General features: G+C 37.3%; 1 pseudogene; it reads right to left on the reverse strand.

Moving 5' to 3' along the window:
- Positions 1-1,321: 1,321 nt before the first annotated feature.
- LOC111153108 lies at positions 1,322-17,817 on the reverse strand (annotated as a pseudogene).
- Between the last annotated feature and the right edge of the window lie 2,091 nt (positions 17,818-19,908).

Below are 19,908 nucleotides of genomic sequence, written 5' to 3' on the forward strand. Positions count from 1 at the left end.
CCTCCTTTTCACCCTTGGCCATTCTAATCACCACTTACTTCCCATTATTTCAATTCCCCAAGTTTCCTGTGTTCTGTGAACATCCTCTCACCATCTTTGGATCAAACAACAGTCCTCAAGTTAGAGTTCAAAATAAGTGAAATCACTGAAGGGGACCACCTTAAGAATTTGTCCTGAGCATGAACTCTTCCTGTGAGGGCCAATTCACTCCTCTCACCTTCTTCATTAATCTGCACCTGTCTAATCTATTTTCAAACTCTTGGAAGACCTTGTATTTTCTTTCATGTATATTTTCATATCTCTGGAATGAAAGATTTCTGTCTTACCTTGAGGAACTATGGACAGCAAAGCAAGGACTCCAAGGATGGAATGCAAGACCCTCATGGTTGAATAACTGGAGAGAATCAGTAGATTGGATGAAGAGAATGTCTTTGTATATTTAGGACTCAAGAGATGGGTTGTTGTATGATTATTGAACCTTTGAGTAGCAAGAACATTTCTGTGTTCCAATGAGCCTTCATATCAGGAAACAGCATGCAATGGACATAACTATCAGTCATTCACTTGATCTTAGCCCAAAGGCCGAGAAGTGATGATTATCAGTCATTCAAAGTACATTTGTCAAATGGTTGATTGGGTGTAGGCAAGGACAATAGGATGCACAACACTTACAGAGGAGGAAAACCATAGTGAAGGAAGAAGAGAGTCTGTGAAAAATCATTGTCTTATGGGTCCTGGAAGAACTGTAAAGGTTAAGGCATTTCCAGAGTTAAACTATTCAATTTATTTCCTCACTAACAGGAGGAGAATGGGACACATAGTTTCATTATTGGAGAAGGTCCTCCCTGGCTATTGAGACTTTGAAAATGACTTCTTGAGCTAATTCAAGATATGAGATTGGTGGAGGCACGTGGTGCTATTACTGTAGGTCTTGAAAGATATAAACCTCCAAAGTCTTAGTCTAAGCCAGTGGGGTTGCTGAAAGCTCTGGGGATGACTTTCCCTAAGTCTGGGTTCATGTTTTTTCTCCTCTGAAATTACTGGGACAGTAGTGCCTGGGAATAAGCATCTCCCTTAACCCTAAAAACTCACAGTGAAATTTTAGGGTCTTTGGGGGTGTGTGCTGGTTATTGAGGACTGTTCCATTTACTTTAACTTTTCTGACCTGGATTCTTTAGTACCTCTGATTATAAATTCAGAAGTTACTGATTTTTCTTGTGTGTCTTGGAATTCTTGCCTTCTTGATCATGAGGAAAAGCTTTGGAAGTATAGCTTACATTGCAAAGAAATCAAATTTATGAACACACATCATCAAGTTCCCTTATGGGACACTGAGGGCAGAATTTTCAGTGATACTTTGACATCTTCTATAAATATTTATGTCCCATCCAGGTAAATCTGGAGCCAAGAGGTGGGCTTGATAGGCTGCCCAGGAGGCCCAAGAACATTGTGTGATCCATGGGCTGGCAATCAGGGACATCAAAGAAAGAATTAGAAGAAGTTCACTGTGTTCTGGGGGTGGGTTGGTGTGCATCAGGTGAATGTTGAAAGGTAGCTTATCACCAAATTGTTTAGGGCCTCCGGGTGGGGGAAAAGGCACATTGAGAAATGCCTTTCCTTAGAAGAACACAGAGAAGAAAATCAGATAGCTATCAAGTTATCAAAGTACAAACTGTCACAGCAGAAGGAGATAGGAGTTAATTTACCATGAGATAGTAAATTAGAACTAGGAAAATTACCGGGTTTTATTGGACATAGCTCTCCAGAAAGGCACTAAATACTCAATAAATAATTTATAATCAAGTGTTTATTGTCTGCCTTCCCTCCCTGTATTCAGTAGTATTGAAAGCTTTGCAGTCCTTAAGGCATCAATTATTTCTTTTTCTTCTTGTTGCAATCTTCCTAAATTAAATGTTTCCTTACCTTTGGCCTGTAAATAGCCTCAAGTTCTTGTACTTTAAAAACAAAATATAAAATTACTTTTCTTGTCTTTAGTTTACTTTTTATGTAAGACTCTACCATTTTCACCTTTCTCTCAGGAAAATAGTAGTATATGCTCTGTTTAAACCCAATTCTTTCCACTCACTTCCTACCTTGTAGGTTTCTGACATTTTCCTTCATTTTTCTACTGAAAATACTTGTGCTAAGTCACTTATAACTTTTCTCTCTATATATACAAATACATGTTCACATATACACCCATAGATGCTTATAAACTCTGTTATATTTTCATTTTTTTCAAATTTTGATTCCTCAATAGACTTTTTATTTTAAAATTGGAAAACCCATAAAAATATTAAAATAACAACAAATATAATGCATTATTCTACCACTTAAAGTTCACTACTATTTTGGTTTATTTCTTTTCCATTGAAATAACAGGTAGAGAAGAATTTAAAGATTATAACACGATACTACAAACTTCCTATATCAAATATCTGAATTAAATGGACACTTTAAGGGAAATACAGTTGTCAACAAAGTTGGCTAATAAAATAAAATTGCAAGTAGTCAAAGTTCTGTCTTTTCACATTCAAGCTAGAATTTATGTACAACTTTCAAGGAATGGATAATTTCTGTTTTTTAAAAATTATTTTTATTAACATATAATGTATTATTTACCCCAGGGGTACAGGTCTGTGAATCATCAGGCTTACACATTTCACAGCACTCACCATAGCACATACCCTCCCCAATGTCCATAACCCAACCACCCTCTCCCTATCCCCCCACCCCCCAGCAACCCTCAGTTTGTTTTGTGAGATTAAGTCTCTTATGGTTTGTCTCCCTCCTGATCCCATCTTGTTTCATTTTTTCCTTCCCTAACCCCCACAACCCGCTGCCCTGCCTCTTAAATTCCTCATATCAGAGAGATCATATGATAATTGTCTTTCTCTGATTGACTTATTTCATTCAGCATAATACTCTTTAGTTCCATTCATGTCATTGCAAATGGCAAGATTTCATTTCTTTTGATGGCTGCATAGTATTCAGTGTGTGTGTGTGTGTGTGTGTGTGTGTGTGTGTGTGTGTGTATACACTACATCTTCTTTGGATAATTTCTATTTTATGAGAATAATTCACATGATAGAATAAAATAGCTTATCACCATTTTATGAAATAGAATGACTACTATATAGAAATGTCACAAGGACAATGTATTATGTATTAATTGCATAACAAAATACCCTGAAATGTAGTGGCTTAAAATAACAAACATTTATTACCTTATGGTGCCTGTGGGTCAAGAATCTGGGTGTGGCTTAGCTGGGTGACTATTTTATGTTTATAGCAACTTACCTTCAATAGCTGACAAAAGCTCTATACTTTTACTCCTACCTTCTACATTTATGATGTCCCAATTTATGTCATTATATATTGTGCATTTATTAACCAATTAAAGTCACTAGAGTTACTTTTAGTACTTTTTCCCCCCTTTAACCTTTATACTATAGTTAAGTGGTTAACTCACTATGTTATTATAGACCTAAAGTTTTCTGAACTTGACAATATATTTTTCACTTTTACCAGTTTGTTGTATACTTTCATATGTTTTCATGTTGCTGACTAACATCTTTTTATTTGAGCTTGAAGGACTAAGTTTATTTATTTTTTTTGTGAAGTACTGATCTAGGGGTGATCAGCTTCCTCATTTTTGTTTATATGGGAATGTCTTTACTTCTCCTTCATATCTGAAGCAGAATTTGCCATTGACTATTCTTGGATGCCAGTTACTATCTTCAACACTTTGGGTACATTATTACACTCTCCTGGCCTGTAGAGTTTCCACTGAGGTAGTCCCTGACAGACTAATAGTGGTTCCTTTGTGAGTTATGCAGTTTTTCCCTCAGAATTTCTTTAGGATTCTTTCTTTATTTTTGATTTTTAATAGTTTTGTTATAAAGGTTCTTGGAGAACATCTTTTCACATTGAGATAATAGGGCACAGATAATAATCTATTAGCTTTGAAAACTTGAATGTCCAAGTCTCTCCCTTGGTTTGGGAGATTAATTAACTATTACATTTTTAAATAAACTTTCTGTCCCATAATTCCTCTTTCTCTTTCTGGAATCCAGATTCTTTTCTATTCTTTTCTTTGTTAAAGATTTATTTATTTATTTTGGAGAGAGAGAGAGAGAGAGAGAGAGTAGCAGAGAGGGAGAGAGAGAATCTCAGGCAGACTCCCTGCTGAGCCCAGAGCCTGGCAGGTGGCTATATCCCAGGGCCCCAAGTTCATGATCTGAGCTGACACCAAGAGTCAGATGCCCAACCGGCTGAACTACCCAGACACCCCTGGAATCCAGTTTATTCTAACATCTTTTGTTTGAATGCCATAGATCCTTCAGGCTTGTTTTGCTTTTTAAAATTCTTTTGTTTTGGTTCTTCCAACTGTGTTATTTCAAAATTCCTGTCCTCTAACTTATTTACTATTCCATCTGTTCTACTCTACTGCAGGCATTCTCTATTCATTCTTCATTTCATTCATTGAATCCTTTTTTAAAATCAACTATAACTGACATACAATATTGTATTAGTTTCAGATGCATAACATAGTGATTTGGTATTTATATATTGCAAACTTATCTGTCATCATACAAAGTTGTTATAATTATTGACCATATTTTCTATGATATATATTATATCTTCCTGTCTTATTTATTTAATAACTGGAAGAATATACCTCTTAATCCCCTTCACCTATTTTGTCCATTCCTCCACTACCTCCCCTCTGGTAACTACCAGTTTGTTCTCTGTATCAATGAGTCTTTTTTTGTTTTGTTTTGTTTGTTTGTTTCTTGTTTTTTAGATTCCATATACAGGTGAAATCACATAGTATTTTGTCTTTCTCTGTCTAACTTATTTCATTTAACATAATACCCCTTAGATCTATCTATGTTGCCTCAAATAGTAAGATTTCATTCTTTGTTATGGCTGAGTAATATTACTTCACACACACACCACATCTTTATCCATTTGTCTATTGATGGACATTTAGTTTGCTTCCACATCTTGGTGATTGTAAATAATACTGCAGTAAACATAGGCATGCATATGTTTTTTTGAATTCATGTTTTCATTTCTTTGGACAAATACTCAGAAGTGAAATTCCTGGATTGTTTGATAGTTCTTTTTAAAATTTTTTGAAGAACCTCTATTTTGGTTTTCATAGTGACTATACCAGTTTACATTCCCATCAGCAGTGCATGAGAGTTCTTTTTCCACATCTTTGTCAACCCTGGTTATTTCTTGTCTTTTTGCTAATACCCGTCCTGACAGGCATGAGGTGATAGCTTACTGTGATTTTGGTTTGCATTTCTTTTTTTTTTTTAAAGATTTTATTTATTTATTTGATAGAGATCACAAGTAGGCAGAGAGGAAGGCAAAGAGAGAAGGAGAAGCAGACTTGCCGCTGAGCAGAAAGCCCGATGTGGGGCTCGATCCCAGGACCCTGGGATCATGACCTGAGCTGAAGGCAGAGGCTTTAACCCACTGAGCCACCCAGGCACCCCTTGGTTTGCATTTCTTTGATGGTTAGTGATATTGAGCATTTTTTACATATGTCTGTTGGCCATCTGTATGTCTTCTTTGGACAAAATGCCATCTTCCCATTTTTCAGATGGTTTGATTTTTTTGATATTGAGTTTTATGTTTTTAAGGTATATTTTGGATGTCAACCCCTTATTTGATATATTACTTGTGAATATCTTCTCCCATTCAGCAGGTTGTCTTTTTATTTTGTTGGTGGTATTTTTAACTGTGCAAAATCTTTTTGGTTTGATGTAGTCTCATTTGTTTATTTTTGTTTTTGTTGTCCTTGCCTGAGGAGATGGAGCCAAAAAAATACCGCTAAGACTAATGTCAAAGAGCTTACTGCCCAAGTTTTCTTCTAGGAATTTTATGGTTTCAGAGCTTATATTTAAATCTTTAATTCATTATGCATGTATTTTTGTATGTGGTGTAAGAAAGTTGTCCAGTTCCATTCTTTTGCATGTAGCTGCCCAGTTTCCCAACACCAATTACTGAAAAGACTGTCTTTTCCCTATTGTATATTCTTGCCTCCTTTATCACAGATTAATTGGCCATTTAAGCCATAGATTTAATTCTGAGCTTCTATTCTTTTCCATTGATCAATGTGTCTATTTTTGTGTCATTACCATACTGTTTAGATTACTAATAGCTTTGTAGTATGATTTGAAACCTGGGACCATTATACCTCCAGCTTTTTTCTTTCTCAAGATTGCTTTGGCTATTCAGGGTCTTCTGGGCTTCCATACAAGTTTTAGGATTATTTGTTTTAGTTCTGTGAAAAGTGCCATTGGTATTTTGATAGATATTGCATTGAATCTGAAGATTGTTTTGTGTAGTATGGACATTTTAACAATATTACATTTTCTAATCCATGAGCATAGTATACCTTTCCATTTATCTGTGTTATCTTTAGTTTCTTTTATCAGTGTCTTATAGCTTTAAGAATATATGTGTTTTACCTCCTTGGTTAAATTTATTCCTTGGCATTTTATTCTATTTTTTTGATATAATTGTAAATGGCATTGTTTTCTAAATTTCTCATTCTGATAGTTCATTATTAGTGTTTAGAAATTAGTATATGACAACAGATTTCCAAATATTGATTTTGTATCCTGCAAATTTGTTGAATTTATTTATTCTAATAGTTTTTGGTGGCTGCCTTAAAGTATATATATGTGTGTGTGTATATATATATGGCATTATGCCACCGGAATGTAGTTGACAATTTAACTTCTTCCTTTCCAATTTGGATGGTTTAGGTATTACTGTAATGCTGGCCTCATAAAATGAGCTTGGAAGAATTCCTTCCGTTTCAACTTTTTGGAATAATTTGAGAAAGATAATAACTGTTCTTTAAGTATTTGGTAAAATGCGACTGTGAAGCCATCTGGGCTTGGATTTTTGTTTGTCAGGATTTTTGATAACTGATTCATTTTCATTACTAGTAATCAATCTGCTCAGATTTTTGTGTCTTCCTGGTTCAGTCTTGGAATATTGTTTGTTTCTAGGGGTTTATCCATTTCTTCTAGGTTTTCTAATTTATTTGTGTATAACTGCTTTTAGTAGTCTTTAATGATTCTTTGTGTTTCTGTGGTATCAGTTGTAATGTCTCCTTTTTCATTTCTGATTTTATTTATTTGGGCCCTCTCTCTTATTTTCTTGATGAGTCTTGCTAAAGGTTTATCAATTTTGTTTATCTTTTTGAAGAAAATATTTATTTTTTTAGTCTCTGTTTATTTCTGCTCTCAGTTTTATCATTTTCTTTTTTTAACTAATTTTGTCCTTTTTTTTTTTTCTAGTTTCCTTAGGAGTAAGATTAGATTGCTTACATTTGAAATTTTTCTTGTTTCCAGAGGTGGGCCTATTTAATTTTTTTTAAATATTTTATTTATTTATTTGACAGACAGAGATCACAAGTAGGCAGAGAGGCAGGCAGAGAGAGAGGGGGAAGCAGGGTCCCTGCTGAGCAGAGAGCCGGATGTGGGGCTCAATCCCTTGACCTGAGCTGAAGGCAGAGGCTTTAACCCACTGAGCCACCCAGGCGCCCCCTATTTCATTTTTTTAAAAGATAAAATACGAGTCAAATTTATCAGATTTGTCCAGTCAGCAATGGTGATCTTCTTTCTGGTCTTGGCATTCCTGGACCCAAAGCACTTCATGGTTTCCATAATATTCATGCCCTCTTTCACCTTGCAAGGACCATGTGCTTGTCATGCAATCACTCAATTTTGGCAGTGCAGATGAAATCCTGGGAACCATTTGTATTGGGTCTAGCACTTGCCATGAGCAAGATGCCAGGACCCGTATGCTTCAGGATGAAATTCTCATTATCAAATTCTCCCCAGAGATGGACTTGCTGCCAGTGCCATTATAGGATGTGAAATAACTACTCTGGCAAATAAATCCTAGAATAATTCTGTGAAAACAGGAACTTTTATAACCAAATCCATTTTCCCTGGTGTTCATGAAAGTTCTCTGCTGTCTTTGGAAATTTGTTTGCAAACAGCTCAAAAGAAATGTGACCTAAAGGCTTGCCGTCCATGGAGATGTGGAAGAACACAGTGGGGTTGTCCTCGGCTGGGTGATATGGGTGGTTCTAGGGCAGCTGTGTCTGCAAGGCCTGTGTCTTCATTTTCATTTGTCTCTAGGTAGTTTTCGATTTTTTTTTTTCTTGACCCATTGATTGTTTAGTGGCATGTTGGTTTCCATGTGTATGTTTGTTTGTTCCATTTTTATTGTAATTGATTTCTAGTTTCATATCATTGTGGTTGGAAAAGATGCTTGATATGATTTCAATCTTCTTAACTTTATTGAGACATGTTTTGTGGCCTCATGTGCAATCTATCCTGAAGAATGTTCCATGTGTACTTAAGAAGAATATGTATTCTGCTGATTTGGGTTTGAATGTTCTATATATATATGTCTATTAGTTCCATTTGGCCTAATGTATCATTTAAGACCAACATTGCCATATTAATTTTTTGTCTGGGTGATCTATCCATTGATGTAAGTGAGCTATTAAAGTCCCCTACTACTATTGTGTTATTGTTAATTTCTCCCCTTTTGTCTTTTAATATTTTTTTTGTATGTTTAGGTGCTCCTATCTATGTAATGACCTTCTTTGTCTTGTTACACTTTGTTTTAAAATCTCTTTTGCCTGATATTTATAGTAGCATTATCTACAATAGCCAAATTATAGAAACAGCCCAAGTGTCTGTCAATTGATGAATGGATAAAGAAGATATAGTATATATACACCATAGTATATTACTCAGTCATATAAAAGAATGAAAGCTAGCCATGGATGGAGCTAGAAAGTATAATGCTAAGTGAAATAAGTCAGTCGGGGAAAGACAAATACCTTATGATTTCACTCATATGTGGAGTTTAAAAAACAAAACAAAGGGGAAAGAAAGAGAGAGAAACAAACCAAAAAACAGACTCAACCTTTGAGAATAAACTGATGGTTACCAGAGGGGACGTAGGGGTGGGGGAAGATAGGTGAAATAGGTAATGGGGATTAAATAGTGCACTTGTTGTGATGAGCACTGGGTGTTGTATGGAGTGTTGAATCACTATATTGTACACTTGATACTGTTTACACTGTAAGCAGACTCCTGCCCAGCAGGGAGGCCAATGCAAGACTCAATCCCAGAACCTTGAGATCATGACCTGAGTTGAAGGCAGATACTTAACCAACTAAGCCACCCAGGTGTCCCTGCATGAAATATCTTTTTGTATCTTTTCACTTTCAGTGTGTGTGTCTTCAGGTTTGAAGTGAATCTCTTGTAGGCAGCATGTAAATGGATCTTGGTTTTTTTGTTTTGTTTTGTTTTTTTAAAATCCATTCAGTTATCCTATATTTTTTGATTGGTACATTTAGTCCATTTACATTTAAAATAACAATTGATGTGTATGTATTTATTGCCATTTTGTTGACTGCTTTTGTGGTTCTCTGTTCTTTAACTTCTCTTGCTCTCTTTTCTTATGATTTGATGAGTTTCTTTAGTGTGATGTTTGGATTCCGCTGTCTTTACTTTTTGTGTATCTATTATAGTTTTTTGTTTGTGGTTACTAGGAGGTTCATGTATAAAAACCTATATATATAAAACAGTCTATTTTAAATTGGTGGTCATTTAAATTGGAATGCATTATAAAAGCTCTACATTTCTCTCCCCTACATGTTTTATATTTTTGTTATCTTTTAAGTCTTTTTATTTTGTGTATTCCTTAACTAATATTGCAGTTATACTTGATTTTATAAGTTTTGTCTTTCAACAACTTCATACTAACTTTATAAGTGATTGATCCTTTACCTATATTATATGTTTGCCTTTACCAGTGAGATTTTTTTCTTTCATATATTTTCTTATTTCTAGTAATAGCCTTTTCCTTTTCACTTAAAGAAGTCCTTTTAGTATTTCTAATGCAATCTTCCTATTGTGGTGGGGCCGTGCCTGCTGGAGATGTACTGATTTGTAGGACTATCCCATGTCTGGCTGGCTACATGGTTCATCCATAACTCCTAAGATGATGCGGGTAGATGAGAGTGGCCCACCAACCAGGTTGGTTATGAAGACTGGTTGTGACTGCTGTGGGTTTGTTATTGGGTGAAGATATTATTGTGTCACCTATAGTTCTGGCCAACGTGAATGGTTGTGCATGGCTGGCAATGTGGTAGGACACCTGGTGTTAGTAGTCTAAAGGGAGGATTTTAAAATGTTGCCTGCCAGATCCAGGATCAGTGGAGCAGAGCAAGATAGCAAAATGGCTGCTACCAGTGTCTCAATCCTCAGGGAGAGTCCTGGCTGTCTCCTCCCTCTCCTGTAGGCACTCCAAGATTAGTCAGTGGGTCTCCATCACCTATGGTCTATATGCTTTTCAGTCTGGTGTTTTTGTGCTGGTTTCCAGGTTGAGTGAGTTTGTGAATGAGTCCTTTAAGAGTGGGTTTTCCTTTCCCTTCATTTCGATAGTTTTCCTGGAGATATTCCCTGTTGGTTTTCAAATCCATGTGTTTTGGAGACTTTTCTCTCCTATGCAGGATCTGAGAGCTGTGGAACGTCTTTTATCTCTCTGGGTGTCTACTGTCCCTTGTTGTAGAGGCTCTATAGATTTAGTTCCTAGGTCCCCTTCAGAGGGAATTATTACATATGTAGTTGTGGATTTGTTGGGTCTACGAGAGGAGGTGAGCTCAGGATTTTCCTACACTGCCATCTTGAACCCTGTCCTCATTTGATGAATTCTTAACTTTGGAATTTGTTGATATTGATAAGGGAAATCTGTGTTCTAAGTTGGCCAATCAATCCAGCAGGGGAATCCCAGTACAGGTCCTAGGGCCATTACAGGTTTTCCCCCCTAAACACCCCCCCTGCCCTGGCCACAGGCACAAGAGTGGCACAGATATGGAAGTAAAAGTGTATAAACTACCCCTTTGTTTGTGCTTGGGTCTCAGATCTTGGGAGATTACTCTCCTCTGAGCCTGCTAGTGTTAAATAAACCTCCCATCCTCCAAGGTCTCTGAGTGCTGAGTGGTTCTTTGGCCAGGATCTAGTCCAAGTTCTGTAACAGTATCTTTGGTAACAAGCTCATTTTGGTTGTGTATTTTTTACCCTTATATCATTGAGATATTTGAGTTTTCTTGTAGCTCACTGTTTTTTTTTTTCCTTTAAAACAGCTATTTTAAAATTTTTTCCAGTTTTATCAAAATATAATTTATATACATCATTGTATAAGTTTAAGGGGTACAGAGTAATGGCTTTACTTACATATATTGTGAGATGATTACAACAAGTTTAGTTAGCATCCATCATCTCCATCCATCCACAATAAAAAGAGAAAGTAAATAAATAAAAAAATTTTTTTTCCTTTTAATGAGAACTCAGGATTTTTTTTTCTTACCTTTCCTGTATATAATATAACAGCATTAACTATAGTCATGCTGTATATTATATCTCTTATACTAATTTACCTAACTGGAATTTTTTATCTTTTGACCTCCTTCCTCCATTCCCTCCCCTCCTACCCTCCTGCTTCTGGTAACCACAAATCATATCTTTGCCTGAGTTTGGTGTGTTTTTTGTGTGCTTGTTTGTTTTAGATTCCACATACAAGTCAGGTCATATAGTGTTTGCTTTTCTCTGTCTCTCTACTTCATTTAGCATAATGCCCTCAAAGTTCATCCATGTTGTTGCAAATGGCAGGATTTCCTCGCATTTTTAAATTTTAATTTTACTTTTTTGAAGATTTATTTATTTGAGAGAGTGAGAGAGAGACAATACAAGCAGGAAGAGGGGCGGAGGGAGAGGGGGGCAAAATCCTCAAGCACACTCAGGATCCTGAGATCATGACCTGAGCCAAAATCAAGAGCTGGCTGCCTAACCAACTGAGGCACCCATGTGCCCCCTTTGTGTATGTGTGTGTGTGTGTTATAGTTAAATAATGCTCCATTGTATTTTTCATTTTTTCAAATAATGTTCCATTGTACCACAACTTCTTTATCCGTTCATCTGTTGATGGACACCTGGGTTGTTTACATGTCTATGCCTATTGTAAACAATGCTGGTATGAACATGAGGATACAGATATCTTTCTGAATTAGTGTTTTTTCAAAGCAGCTATTTTGAGTTCTTCATCACCTCGGTCACAATATTTCATGGATTTGAATGCAGTTGTTGGGAATTATTATTTTCCTTTTGGTGGTGACATATTTCCTTGATTAGTCTTATTCAGAGGTGACACTCTTCATTGTTGTTGCTTTATCTGGGGTTGTTCAGGATTTGTGCGGTGGACCTGCTCCACTCCTCTCTCCCTCTTGTGGAAGAATTCTAAATTCTTTATGCTTTCCTGTGTTACAACTCACCAAGCTGGCTGCTGGAAACTTTTTTTATTTTCCAGAAGGTGGCACTAAAGCACCAGTTTGTAGTTCTTCCCTTGCCGGCCCTGGTTTGTTTTTTCTGAGAGCATTCTTCTGACCAGACCTGTCTACCACAGCACTTGGGAGCAAGTCTGAGGGTCTGGCAGGGAGGTGGGGGTGGGTGGGGTGGGGTGGGGAGGGGGGTTGGGCTTAGCATTGGGGAGGGGGGTGTTGAGGGTGCCCCTGTGGAGTGATCCTCCAGTGGGTTACTCCCAAAAGCTTGCATGCAGGATTCTGAAGCAGTCAGCAGGAGCTGTGTCCCTTTGAAATTCTTATTTGCTCCCATTTTTTCCTCCTCCCTCCCCTCAGACTTGGAGGTTATGCGTCACAACTCTGAGTGCTGCCTGAGAGAAACAAGACTTCTCTGGCCATGACCAGCACCGCTGGGAAGACAAGCTCAGTTATTGAAAAATTATTATTTTCTTTTGTGATGACATGTTTCCTTGATTTTTCATGTTTCTTACAGTTTATGTTGCTGTCTTTACATTTGAAGCAACAGACACCTACTGAAATCTTTGCTGGTTAGCTTTGGACAGGGTATTCTGTTTGATGGTGTTATTAACTGAGGCTTTCTCTTTGTATCAGCACACCTCCACTTTTTTTGCTCTCCCCTTTGGCAGAATTCTTAAGTTTTTATGTTTTTTTGGTTCTTGCGGCTCACCAGGTTGGCAACTGGAATCCTCTCTTGTTGTACAGAAGGTGGTAGTAGAGCTCAAGGGTATGGCTTCTTGCTTTCCCATGCAATTCCTGTTTTCTGAACACACACCCTGCCTGTACTTCTGCGTTTCATACGTGCATGGGGGAAAAATGTACACTGAACAAGAAAATGCACATACTTTTCTAAATATGGGGGCCAGTTAAAGAATTATTGGGGAAGAAGGAATAAAAAATAGGTAAAATTAAGGCACATAGTTTTCCCAACTCAAATTTAGTTGCAATAAATATCCAAGAAATGCCACAAACAAAGCAGTGACCTTGAAATTATATGTGATTCCCATCAGAGTTTTAAAATGCCATTGTGTTTAATTCTAGAAACTACAAGACTGAATCATCTTCTGGAGCCATTGTTTCCTCTTTTGTTTCTTAAAACAGAACACGATTACTAAACAGAACCTACAGTAAACATTAAGGTTCCTCACAGGGATCAAGCCCCAGGCATCAGACAGGTCAATAGAGAGACACTTGGGTGGTGATAATGCCAGGAACTCCCTGGCTGCTGCTCCAGGGGCTTATGCCACGTATGCCTTCAGCAACTTAAAAGAGGTTTCTTTCTCTCTCTACCTGATTAGGATTTTTTTAAAGCAGCAATGTTGCATTCTGTCAGTTGCAATTTCAGTATCTATTGAGATGATGAGAGGTTGCTCTCCTTTCGTCTGCCGACACTCATTCCTTAGTAGTTTTTCTAATAAATTGCAGTCTTCTTGGATTTCTAAGACAAAATCTTTCTTAGTCACAATACCTTAGGCTTTCAGTACAGTGCATGGCTCACTTTGCTAGTATTTATTTAGGAGTTTTGCACATACTTGAAATGCCAGATTAACAATTTCTTTCTTCTTTGTGTGCTATCCTTTGTTTTTTTTTTCCTTTCTTCTTTTCGGTTGGGCTAAAATGCACATAACTCGAACTTACCCTCTGAACCATTTTTAAGTGTACAGTTCAGTGGTACCAAACACATTCATACTGTTGCGCAACCACACACCATCCATGCCCCTAACTCTTTTCATCTTGTGAAGTTGAAATAAAGCTCAAACTCTGTACCTTTTCCTCCCCTTCTTTATCCCTGGCAACTACCACTTTTTGTTTTTATGATTTTGACAACTCTAGGTACTCATATAGTATTGGTATATAAGATATCCCCATCTCCCTGTTGACGCTGTGTGAAAAACATTTTCTTCTTTATTTGACTCATTCTCTAAAATGTTCTATTATTCAGCATAACAAGATGGGATTGCTAATAAAATATGTTCTTTCTCCTATAAATTCTGTGTACATGAATCAGCAATAAAACTTAATCTGAAAAATATATGTTCCACAAAATATAAACACTATACACTAAATGCAGTTTAGTTTTGGCTATGTTTTCTCTTCCAATATGAAGCTACATTTACTTAATCCAAATAAATAACACTCAATATTTACTTTCTTAAGTGTTTAATTTTCCTCAAATGTGACAAAAATATGAGATTAAGGAAGATTGAAATTCTAACTACTTTTATATCCTACATTATTTAACTTGAGTTTTTTTTTTTTTTTGCCTAATACCCTGCTTATATTATAAATGTCTTAAAAACATTTTTTCCATATGGATGCTTCTATTTAATCTTACTCTGTCTAGTAAGGGTTTGGGACTTGCCAATATGTTTATAGAAGATATTGTTAACCATTTAACAAGTTACCATTGGATCCTGTTTGGGGCTCATAATTAAATTATATATCCAAGACTCCAGAGCAGGTAAGTAAGGCCATGCTGCTGAATTCTAGCCAGAGAGTGTGAGCAGACGTGGCGGGTATCCCTTCCAGGCTTGGCCAGAAGAAAGTTCTATTTATATTCCTCCATGTTCTTTCTTCTCTCTTCCTGTTGAATGGGGTAAAAATGATGTCTGTTACATTGAAGGCCACGTACTAGAGATGGCAAAGTCACTGTTAGCTGGGTTCTGGAGTGACCACCTAGAGGTAGCCTCAGCCTGCTTGAGACAGCTTTCTTGGACTGCACGTGTCCATAGATTGTGTGCGTGGGAGAGATTCTGCAGCATATTTGTTACTCTTTATTATAACTAGTGTTACCAATTTTTTAAAAAAAGATTTTATTTATTTATTTGAGAGAGAGAGCAAACGAGCAGTGGCGAGGAGCAGGGGAAGGGGGAGAGAGGGAGAAACAGACTCCCTGATGAACAGGAAGCCCTAGGTGGGGCTCCATCCTGGGACCAGATGCAGATCATGACCTGAGCTGAAGGTGGATGAGCCACTCAGGCATCCCTAGTGTTACCAGTTAATACTGGAATTCCTGATTTAAGGTAGGACAAAAGGAGAAAATAGAACAGGGTGGGGACAATAGATTAGGAATTTGGCAAACAAAACAAACCCCACACTATTATAACCTCTATACTGATTTGGCTCTAAGACAAAGGAGACTAAGGAATTCTGATTAATAAGCAAATTACCATATAAGAACACAAACGCGAGCAATTTCACAAGATGAAGTATGACAATATAAGGATTTCTCTTGCCATTCAACCAGAAGTAGCAATTATGTAAACGTGTTTCCACAAACTTTGGGGCAATATTCTTACAGTGTTTCAAGGATGGTTTTAATGATCCACAATATATGTTGATGTCATTACACTGGAGCTTCTTTTTTTTTTTTTTTTTTTTTTGAAGAGTTTATTTATTTATTTGACAGTGCATGAGAGAGCTCAAGTAGGGGAAACAGAGGGAGGGGGAGAAGCAGGCTCTCCACTGAGCAGGGAGCCCAATGAGGGGCTCGATCTTGTGACCCCAGAATCATGACCTGAGCCACAAAGGCATCCCTACACTGGAGCTTCTTTTAGTAAAAATAATTTGGTTGGGGCAAAAATGAACTGGTTTAAATAAACATCTCTTGACTGATCTAGATTGATAGAGTAGGTATAATACTATTCAGTCCAGTGGGCTAGTCTCTGAAAACTAACTTCATGTAGCTTTCCGTTGAATTTACAAGCATATGTAATATATGATGTGTGAGTAGGGTTAGCATTCTTTTATGACAGCTGAGAATCTCAGCAATCCTGGGTCCCATATGAGGTCTTCCCGGTTCTGCTCAGTAGACAGTCAAAAGAAGAACACATTTTATGTTTTAAGGTTTTTATAAAAAGTTCAACTCTCTCAACATTTATTTATTGAGCATCTACTTTTGCTCCGCAGTGGACGCAGCTTTAATCAGACAGCAGTTTTTCTTGTTTAGAATTTATAATCTAGATCAGATGTTATGGGGTTTCTTAAGAGAGGACTCTGAATCGGATTGTTAACTAAGAAAATCTCCCTGAAGGAGGCTACAACTCAAGTTGAGTCCTGAAAAGAACCTCAGCAAAGGTCATTTCAGGCGGAGAGAAAAGCACAAAAAAAGGCACAGGTAGGAAGGAAATAAGACCTGTCACCTCTTGACGGAACTGTAAATGTCTCCTTAGAACCCAAAGGTTAAGTGAGAAGTGGGTTGAAGTGGTGACAGAGGTAAGAAAGGGATCAGATTATCAAGTACCAAATATACTATTCTCAATCGTTGATTCTTTTTTTTTTTTTTTAAAGATTTTATTTATTTGACAGAGATCACAAGTAGGCAGAGAGGCAGACAGGGCGGGGAGGGGGGAAGCAGACTCCCTGCTGAGCAGAGAGCCCAATGCGGGGCTCGATCCCAGGACCCTGGGACCATGACCTGAGCCGAAGGCAGAGGCTTTAACCCACTGAGCCACCCAGGTGCCCCTCAATTGTTGATTCTATCTGAATGGGGAGCTACTGAAGGTTTTCAGCAGGACAGAGCTGTGAAATTTGTACCTGAGAAAGAGCAATTTGAAGAGTGCAGAGGACAGGAAGACCAGTAGCTGGGAGATAAGTCCCAAGGTTTAATACAACTGTCTATGGAAAGTGGTAGGAATTATAGTAGTGGTGATAAGAACAGTGAACGTTTTTTTTTTTTTTTTTAAAGATTTTATTTATTTATTTGACAGACAGAGATTACAAGTAGACAGAGAAGCAGGCAGAGAGAGGAAGGGAAGCAGTCTCCCTGCTGAGCAGAGAGCCCAATGCTGGGCTCGATCCCAGGACCCTGGGATCATGACCTGAGCCGAAGGCAGAGGCTTTAACCCACTGAGCCACGGAGGCACCCCAAGAACAGTGAATGTTTATTAGACTGAAAGCTGTTATGGATTATTTCCTTCTATCTTGCAACAACCCATTGAGATCAGTGATATTAGCTCATGTTTATCTTACAAGTGAGGAAAGTGAACACTAGGAAATTCACACTCATAACAAAGGGCACTGTGGGTATTTGGACCCAAAGCCTTTCACCAAAGTCCACATTGTCTACTGAGCATTTGAGCCAATCCATCAAATAGGTTCTATTAGCTCAACTTCAAAATGTATCTCACAACCGGCTACTTCACACTCCCTCCAAGCTGCCACCCTGGCCCAGCCCCCATTATTGTCAGCCTGAATCATCACAGGTGCCTCTACAGTGGGCTTCCTTGCTGTCACCTGTCTATGTATTTTCCATTGTCACAGAACCAGCTGAGTAATCTTTCAGGTCTTAAACTACATCAGTCTCCTGCTTACTGTTCCAATGGCTTCCCATCACAAGGTCCCAAGTGAGCTGGCCTCCACTTACCTTTAAATTTGAGTCTCATGGGAGCAAGGCCAACTTACTTTCTACCCACAGTTTTCCACTGGCTCTTTCCTCTTTCAGGAATGCCCCTTCCCTTTGTCTTTCTCTGGCAGGTTTCCTGTCATCCTTGAGCCCTCTGCTCAAATAACCATGCTCACTTGACTAATTTCGTACATGACACTCACTCTAGGAGGGAGGGGGATGTGCGTGTATTTATATATGTGAAAAAACACCTTACTTTTAAATCTTCTCGATTTACCCTTTCTTACCTTATATGGTATATTTTATTCTTCCTTAGGAATGGTCATTTTTTTTTTAAAGATTTTATTTATTTATTTCAGAGAGAGAGAGAGAATACAAGCAGGGGGAGTGACAGGGAGAGAAAGAGGGAGAAGCAGATTCCCCACTCAGCAGGGAACCTGACGCAGGGCTCAATCTTAGGACCCTGAGATCATGACCTGAGCTGAAGGCAGACGCTCAACAGACTGAGCCACCCAGGTGCCCCAGGACTAGTCATTTCTGATTTCACCCATTATTTTAGAATTTTTTGTAAGTTCAGTCTCTGAACAAAGCTTCAGAGCCTCACAGCAAGCAGTTTCCTTCATGTACTGATCACCATAATTTCTCCACTTTGATAATGAAGCTGAAGTTAAAAGAAATGAAGCAAACTGGCCTATCAGTGAGTAACAGGACTAGACTAACCCATTTCCAGTGTTTTTTCCCCATAGATCTGGATATAGTTTTCCTGAAGAGCAAATCCATAGTTGTTGGTAAGCAGTTCAGCAGGGCACAAGTTATGTGTTAACTTCAAGCTCAGATTTACTGATACTTATATTTATGAGCGCTATTCAAAATAACCTTTTAAAAGCAATTTTATTTCTATTTTCCCATTTTTTCCTTAAAACTGTCAAAGGAAGCAAGAGGTCAAATTACCCCAATTTTATAGATGAAGGAGACACAGAAATGTAGGTGACTGCCTAAATTGGCAGTCTTGTGTTCCAGGGGTAATACTTTTTCCACAAAACTGATGTCACCTTAACTAAATAATAGTATTTAATTAAACTATTGGCATGCAAAGGACCTCTGATCAAATTAAGGACAGTGAAGAGTAACTACATTTTCCAATGAGTTAAGGTTTGTTATAAGGGCTTTCATAGAGAAGTCACATTTATGGGGACCCCTCTGTCTAAAAAGACCAAGGTATAGAATTAACATGGCACAAAGACAGAATTACAGAAACATGGCTAAAGAAAAACCTGGATCAATGAAACACTGAAAATTTGAGCATAGTATTTTTTGTAAAGCACATAATATATTTATAAAACAGCATTTGAGGATGGGAGTAGAAAGGTGGTTTTTTTTTGTTTGTTTATTTGTTTTTTTACAAATGGGCATAGATAAATTTTCAAATGCCAGAGACACATAAATATTAATAAAAATATTAATAATTAGAATAGATCTAATCTTTAAAATGAATGTTAAGGAGGCCACCACAACTTTCCATAATGATGGAATCCTGAAATAGATTGAGTATAGGTGTGGAACTATCAATTTCTAATCCTAAAATCAAGGCAAAAGTTTGAGACATTTATCCAGTAATTCAGTGTAAAATAATCCCTTTTATTTTTATATCCTGAAAGAATTTTTTACCTTAATAAATGATTACATCTAGTAAACTGTGCCTTCCTTACTAACCTGCTTTATCCACTTTCCTTGGGATTGACTTTGCTTTACAGAAAACAACCATTAAAATTTCTTTCCTTTGGAAGTGTTGAATCACTATACATATACCTGAAACTAATATAACACTGTATGTTAACCAACTGAATTAAAATAAAGGTTTAAATAGTCAAGCATTATATACAGATATAGAAAGGCCTATACAAGTAACAAATGAAAATATAACTCCAAATCATGTGTGGACACTGACAGTAAGTGCATTGGTATATTCTATTCTGTATGATGCTAGAGTTAACAGTTGGTGATGTCAAATAGTGGTTTCCAAGGAGCTTACCTAATCAGAACTTTAGAGGGCTCTAGAAACCTTCTTTTTTAACAATAGCCCCAGATGATTCCAGGTTTTGATTGAAAGTATTGTTTGGGGAAGCACTTT

Source organism: Enhydra lutris, unplaced genomic scaffold (assembly GCF_002288905.1).
Source record: "Enhydra lutris kenyoni isolate GAN:26980312 unplaced genomic scaffold, ASM228890v2 scaffoldscaffold3, whole genome shotgun sequence".
NCBI classification, from domain to species: Eukaryota; Metazoa; Chordata; class Mammalia; order Carnivora; family Mustelidae; genus Enhydra; species Enhydra lutris.